General features: G+C 39.4%; 1 pseudogene; it reads right to left on the bottom strand.

Annotated features, from left to right (window-relative positions):
* Positions 1–390: 390 nt before the first annotated feature.
* LOC131408551 (upstream-binding factor 1-like protein 1) lies at positions 391–1,793 on the bottom strand (annotated as a pseudogene).
* Positions 1,794–8,015: the final 6,222 nt, after the last annotated feature.

Raw genomic sequence — 8,015 nt, 5'->3', positions numbered from 1 at the left:
ACTCCTCACTTCTGAGACTAGGGAGAGATATCAGGAATTTGAAAATATTTCTAAAGGCAACTATTCTACCTGCAAGCAATCAAAACTTCCCCTCCCCAGCTCCAGTGCATGAGTCCTGAAGAACAGTTCAACAGAGAAGGCAGAGGTCACAGGCTCCGGGGTGTCCCCTACCACCTCTGGCAGGCAGAAGATGAGGAGAGCAAAATTTCTCACATCAGGAAACTCAGTCTAGTCCAGTGTGCCCCTCACAGCCCAATCACCTCGTTATTGATTCCAAGAGCCTTAATTGCATGGAGTTTCTCTGGGAGTGGATTTCGGGTTAAGAGGGGAGCCAGAAAGTTCTGCACAAGATCCCTTTTTTTCCAACCAATTCTATTTTGTATTGGGGAGACAAAGAAAGAGGGAAGGAAATGAAAAAGGAGAGGGAGAAGAGCCCTTCAATTTGATGTAGACGCCCTGCCCTTCTGCTGCACAGCTCGCTGTACTGCCCGGTAGGGTGTGAACAAACTCAGTTGGAGTCTGAGTCAGAGTGGTCCCCTGAGGAAGAGGAGCTCGAGTCACTGCCCTCAGCCTCCCAATCTTCATCTTCATCCTCACTGCTGGAGTCTGAGGAGTTCCTGCCTTCCTCCTCTCCCCCATCTTCCTTACTTTCTTCTGATCTCGGTGAGGCATGAAAAATTCCCCCAACAGACTCTGGTGATTCTGTCTCTGGAGCCCGCAGCCCCTGCTCCTCTCCAAGGCCTTCTTGAGGACTCCTTGCTGATGGGGACTGCGGATCCATCCGTCTGATCTTGGGGTACGGGCCTCCCCTCATGCTCATGTTCCTACGCTTGGCATAGGTCGCTTCTCTGTATTCAGCGTATTCTTTAGGAGACAGACTCTGGAGCCAGTGATCCAGGTCCACCTTGTACTGTTTCTGCAGCTCCTCAGCCTGCTTCTTGTAATGCTCCTTCTTGCTCTGCGGGATGCGCTGCCAGCGTCTGCCAATCTCCACCATGCGCTCCCTCAGGGGCATGGCCTGCAGCGCCCTACTCAGCCACAAGTCCTGGTAGAACTTCTGGTATCCGTGCATGGGGGGCTTCTGGGGCTCTCCATGGAATTTCATCTGCTTGGAAAAACAGTTTTCTGGGGAAGACTTCACTTCTTTCACATTTCCCTGAAACTTCTTTTGGGCTTTGCTTGGGCCCCTCTTGGGCACATCAGATTTCTTGGAGTTCTGGACTAGATCAGGGTGGTCTTCCCTGAATCGAGCCAGTTTCTCTTCAAACTCCTGTTTCTCCTTTTGGAAGTCTTGACTATATTTCAGCTTCATCTGCTCTGGGAGCTCCCTGTACTCCTCAGACAGGAGCTTGGTCAGCTCCTGGTTGCTCAGCTTGGGGTGCATTTGGGAGTACTGGGCCCGCTTCTCCCTGAAGAAGCGCAGGTAAGCAGTCAGGGGCTTCTTGGGGAAGTCAGGATGTTTCTTGCGTCTTTTGCTTTTGGAGAGATTTTTAGCATCTTCTTTAGCTTCCAGGACTAATTCTTTCAAAGTGCGACATTTTCTCAAGTTATAAGAAATCTCTAACCATTTGAGTTTGCACATTTCCCCAGAAAAATCTTTAAAAGCTACTTTTCCCAATCCATCTGTGACTGGGTGGTTCTGAATGTGTGTCTATCATTGGATAAAAGGTTGTTCTCCATGCGTTCCAGTAATTTCACAATGTCTTCTTTGCACCAGTGGTCTCGGCTTTCAGGCAATGCCATTTCTGGGTCTTTGGGCCACTTATATGGTCCCAGCAGTTCAGACACCTCCGCAGGATCTCAAATTTCTTCACTCTCAATACGCAGCAGGTGAGTTATTTTTGGAAGTCCTGCAGTGTGTGTGATTCTATGGTTCTGAGGAGAAAAAGAAGGAGAGTTAGTCTGTAATGTGACAAATGAGAAAATCACACCCTACATGGGATATGTCCTTTCTATAATTTACTACTCTTCAGGACAACTAGCCTAACTTCTGAGTTGACATTAATGTTGAGCATTAACATGCTTCATTTGCACTATTAACAATCTTCAATCCCCATCCCAGCATACTTTCCCATCAATCTCACCACAGCTTGTCTTAACCACAAATGAGCAAAACAAATGACCAGCAACTCACTCAAGAGACACAGGATAAGAGAAACGGTAGAGAGTGAAAACTATTAAAATAAAATGGAAAGCCCTAAAAAGGAAAGGACTGTAAAACAACAATGAGATCCCACTACACAGCTATTGAAATGGCCAAAATCCAAAACTGACAGCACCAAATACTGGCAAGGATGTGGAGTAACAGGAACTCTCATTCATTGCTGATGGGAATGTGAAATGGTACAGCCATTTTGGAAAACAATTTGGTGGTCTCTTAAAACACTAAACCTACTCTTACCATACAATCCAGCGATCATGCTTTTTGTATCTGCACAGAGGAGTTGAAAACTTATGTCGGGGTGTTTATACCAGCTTTATTCATAATTGTCAAAACTTGCAAGCAACTGAGATACCCTTAGGTAGGTGAGTGGATAAATAAATTGTGGTACATCAAGACAATGGAATATTGTTGAGTGACAAAAGGAAAGGAGCCATCAAGCCAGCAAGAGACATGGAGGAAACTTGAATACATATTACTAAGTGAAAGAAGCCAATCTGAAAAGGCTACATACTCCCTGAGTCCAACTGTATGACATTCTGGACAAGGTAAAACTATGGAGACAGAAAAAAGATCAGTGATTGCCAGGGGTTGAGGTTCGGGAGACTGATGAATAGGTGATCAGAGATGATTTGTAGGGCAGTGAAACTATTCTGTGTACTGTACAAGTGGGTATACATCACTGTACTTTTGTTAACTTTAGGATGTACACAACCAAGAGTCAACACCAATGTAGACCGTGGACTTTGGGTGATAATGATGTGTCAATATAGGGTCATCGATTGTAACAAATATCCCAGTCTAGGGCAGAATGTGACAATGGGGGAAGCTGTGTACACGTACATTGGGGGCGGCAGGAGGCATATGGCAATGCTCTGCACTTTCTGCTCCATTTTGCTATGAATCTCAGCTTCTCTAAAAAAAATAAAGTGTTTAAAGAAAGGAGAGAACGCACTCCATAGGGCACTGAGCATAGCCACCTACTAAGGACAGTCCAGATGGCCAAGACTGAATGTCCAATTGAGGAGCTAGAAACAGAAATGAGACAAGCCAAGGAGACCCTCCGGATGTGCATCCAACTGTGATCTCTTTAGGAGTTAGTCATCAAAATTTTATCCTTAAGTAACTGCCTGAGTTACAGATTCTTCTGTGCTTGTACAGAGGAATAAATGCTTTCTAAGCAACCATACTTTTTCTGCCTTTAAACGGCAAAGATTTAATGAGAATGATAGAACATTTCCTCTATTTATTTGGTTAACTATTACCGGTATTTAGGACACAGGGAAAGTATTACTTCCCTCAGAAAACTCCCCACAAAATACCTGATACCTCCTAGAACTTAAACCAGTGGAAGATCTGATAACTACTATTTCCTCATGTCCTTTATCCATCTTTTCTTTTGTAATCTATTATCTCTGGTACATGACCAGATCACACCCCAAATACTCACAAGAGCTCCTTGAATAGTCTGTTTAGGAGACTCTTTTATTCTCAGACTAAGCCCACGCAGACATATTCTAAGAAAAAAGTGGAAAATTATATAAAATTGCCTTTATAAATGAAATGTGGAATATTTGGAATCTGTATCTAGGGAGGAGGAATTGTTCTCTTTCCAATTATACTAAAAGATATGATGATGTGTTTAAAGCAACAGAAATGGAAATGTAATTGTGTTGTTAGGGGGCGTTTTCATGAGCCAGGCATTTTTCCAAATGTTTTACACTCGTTATTACCCCATGACATAGATGAGGAAACTAAAAACACTAAGATAGTTTATGTTACTTACATAAATTATAGAGATGTTCAAGAAAATATATTAAAAAATAAGAGACTTCAAAAAGAATCATTCATTTTTTTTGAGGAATCTCCATACTGTTTTCCATAGTGGCTGCAACAGTTTGCACTCCCACCAGCAGTGTATGAGAGTTCCCTTCTCTCCACATCCTCTCCAACACATGTTGTTTCCTGTCTTGTTTATTATAGCCATTCTGACGGGCATGAGGTGATATCTCATTGTAGTTTTGATTTGCATTTTCCTGATAGTTAATGATGTTAAACATCTTTTCATGTGCCTGTTGGCCATCTGTATATGGGGAGGAGGGTGAAAGGGATGATTAGGCACATGTGTGGTGATAGATTGTAACTAGTATTTGGGTGGTGAACATGGTGTAATCTACGCAGAAATAGAAGTATAATGATGTACACCTGAAATTTATGCAATGTTATAAACCAATGTTATCACCATAACAAAAGTCAAATAAATAAATAAATAAAAAGAACAATTCAGAAAACAGAAGAGATCTTTGTATTAGATATAACATAGCAGAAATTAAAACTCAATGGAAGATTAGGAAAATAAAACTGAAAGGTAGAATGACAACTTAAAAAGTTGTAAAATAGATGCTATCAGTTGGGAAAGCAAGAGACAATCTAACACAGATAGTTGAGGAGATATTGGTAAAGGGGATACTAACAGTCTTGTCAGTAATGTGAAGGAACCTACATGGAGCTGAGGTACCAAAGTCTAGCTACAGTGGGAAGCTGAACCTGAAGGGGGCAAACAACCTCCAGAAGAAATTGAGGGACTACAGATGTGTTTGTATATCCAGAGAAGAGGTTTTCAGTTCAGAGAGTTTGAGGATAAGTGTCTGATCAGTTTAGAGAAAGTAGAGGCAAGAAAGAAAAGAAGTGCAAGATGGAGAAATGTTATAAGAAAAAGGAAATGTAATCACAGTACACCTCATGGCTCAGGTATGATTTTCATTTTTCTAGAGGTAGTAATTGATATAATAATTCATCTAACAAAAAATACAATGGGAAGATGAGGGGAAAACAAGTGTATACGTGTGTGTCTACATTAATCTTTATAACATCCATAGGGCAACTTTACAACTGACTTTCAGAGTCCCACCTTCTCCTCCAGTTCCCTCCAATTTGATTATACCTCAGTATAGTGTTTGAATACATATCCTTCCATTTCTTGAAAATTTCTGCCCTTTCTTCACTATGATCTAGGATCTAATATCATCTCATTTTCAAAATGGCCATTTAAATCCCTTCAGCCCTGATCAATTTCTATCACTCATTAGAATGGAAGATCAAATGTGAATGATTATCGTGGGTAGTTTGAAAAAATGAGAAACAGAGGCTCAGATCTGGCATCCTTGGCTGATCTAATTTTGAATTTAGGGAGATGAAATATATGCATTACATTAAAAAAAATCCAGATGATTTTGTTGAAAGCAATTTGATCAAACTCAAATTGGTCAAAAGAATATGTTGCTTTAAATGATTACTCATTTGAGCAAAGAATGTTTGACAATATCAGACTTCATATATTTTTTGGAAATTGGCTTCCTCCAATTCAAAATTTTATATCTAAATATAGTTTCTAACTAGTGATTAAGTGACTGTATCTAACAATAGGATATTATTTGGAAAAATTAAATCAATGAAATGTTTAAATATTTAGCTTTACACAACAGTAAATAAATATGGCTTAAATTTGGATTTTTTTTTAGTTGTGGGCATATACAGACCTAGGCAAAATCATGTACAGAAAAATATCAGGGGGGTTAAACTGCTTGGAGATTTCCATGGAAGTAACTGGTCGGGATTCTTTTCAATAAGTATTTCATTCCTCTCTTTATAGTTTAGGATCTTTTGTAAATGAGAACAAGCTGCTCCCAAAAAGGAAAAGCTATTTTTGTAAGAATGCACTGGCACATACGTCTCCCTCAGGTAATTCACATGAATAATGATGTAGACGTCTGGAGCTAGAGTTAGTTGTATACATGCTATTAAGCCACCTATAAAAACTAAGGAAATCAATAAAACTTGCATATTTATGTTTATAATACCAAATTCTGATTAAGTTTTAGCATATTCACTATTATTGAAATTTGACAACTTCCATTACATTAATGAAGAGTTATTTAATTCCATTAGAAAGAAATAAGTGAACTCAAAACTATTGTTTTGAACTAATGAACATGATTAAACTATTAAATTGGCCTGTATTAAGAAATGATAATTTTCAAGATTAATGATAGCGTGAAATGTGTACCCTCACATACTAATGATATGTTTGCATGGGGTTAGTGGAGGATATTTTGCACATATGCATCAAAACCCTTAAAAATATGTTTGCCTCTGACCCAGTAATTCTACTTCTAGAAAAGAATCCTAAAGAATTTATTGGACAATACCTGGCAAATAGGAAACCTTGCTTCCACAGTTACTCTATCTTCTGCTTGTGATCTACAAACTCGACAGAGGAAAAGATTTGAGTTTCTTTTCTTTTTCCCAGCAAAAACTGAATCCTTGGCATTTCAGGACAACCATCTTTCATTCTGTTGGATGGTGCAGCAGGTTAAATTGTGGCCCCCCAAAAGTTATGTTCAAATCTCTAAACCTAGTACCTCTGAATGCCACTTAATTTGGAAAAAGGATCTTTGGGATGTAATGAAGTTGGAGATGTCAAGATGAGATCATCCTAGGTAACGGATGGGTCTTAAATACACTGACTGATGTCCTGATAAGAGAAAGAGGAGGGATATTTCAGACTCAGGAGAAAAGGTCACGTTAAGAGGCAGATTTCAAAATTGTGTTGCCACAAATTGAGGAAAGCAAGGAGCCTTCAGACACTGCAAGAGACAAAGAAGGATTCTCTTAGAGCCTTAGGAACGAGTGTGGCTCTACCAACGTCTTGGTTTTAGCCTCCAGAACCATCAGAGAATAAATTGGTTTTGAGCCACCCAGTTCGTGGTTATTTGTTGTGGGAGCTCCAGGAAATTAATACCAATGGTGACCTGCATTGACAGTGGCCGGCTCTTCATTTCCTCCACTCTATTTTCTGTGCTTCTGGTTACTACACTCAGCACCCAACAGGGGGCAGCAGGGCTGAGACTCTTGCCTTTAAGGGTAACAAGAAAAATAGCAACTGACATTTAAAAATCCTTTCGTGCAATGCTAACTTCTTTCAAGCATTGCTACCTGCACTGTGGGGTTTATAGCCTAGTAGAGAAAATACAAATAAATATATTCAAAATGGTAAGAACTTGACTATAGTACAAGAATTTATCTTACTCGTTGAGTAGAAAATAGAGAACACACCACTGAATTCTAGCTCTTTTCTTTCCTTGCCGCTCTACGGAAGTTGCTGCGTGTGAAACACTATTGAAAAAGTAATTGAGGATTATGGGGACCACTGACACAACCATTTTTCCCTTTGATTTTTTATGGTATGGGGAAATAAACCTCTGCCTATCCTCTTCTGAAATACAGAATAGATTCTGGCTTAGATTCAAGTTTCCATAATTTCGGCAGCAGAAGTCAATCATGTATAAAATTAACGGATTATAAAAACCATAGAAGAGGATCTTCCACCTTTAACTTCTCCATCACAGAATGTGGTACGTAAAAGGTATCCAGTTTTTTGAGACTCTTATTAGGAAATATTATTGGTCAAATCAAATTCACTATGCAGAGTAGTTAGAACACTACATATTTTTTTTCCTCATGTTTTGAAGGTGTAAAAAATCTCGTTTTGTCAAAGAGCGCTTTTTAAAAAATTATCTTAAAAGTAAATAAATTTAAACAGTATGATAATCCCAAGTCAAACACTAAATCGGAGAATCTCACCTGTCTTTCATTTCAGAGCTTGGCCTTATAGAAATTGTGGTCTCTTCACATTCTTTCAAGATGGATTTGAAAACCCATTTGTATGTAGAAAAGTGGAGAGGACAGGACATGCCACAATAAATGACATTTTGAGATTGAGAGGATGATATTTTTCGTAGATTATAAAAAATAAAACAAAAAGTGTCTCTACAGTCCCTCTCTAAAACCTCAC

This window comes from Diceros bicornis, chromosome 7 (genome assembly GCF_020826845.1).
Source record: "Diceros bicornis minor isolate mBicDic1 chromosome 7, mDicBic1.mat.cur, whole genome shotgun sequence".
Taxonomy (NCBI): Eukaryota; Metazoa; Chordata; class Mammalia; order Perissodactyla; family Rhinocerotidae; genus Diceros; species Diceros bicornis.
Note: the sequence above shows the minus strand (reverse complement) of the source record. Positions and strands in the feature narration are given on the sequence as shown.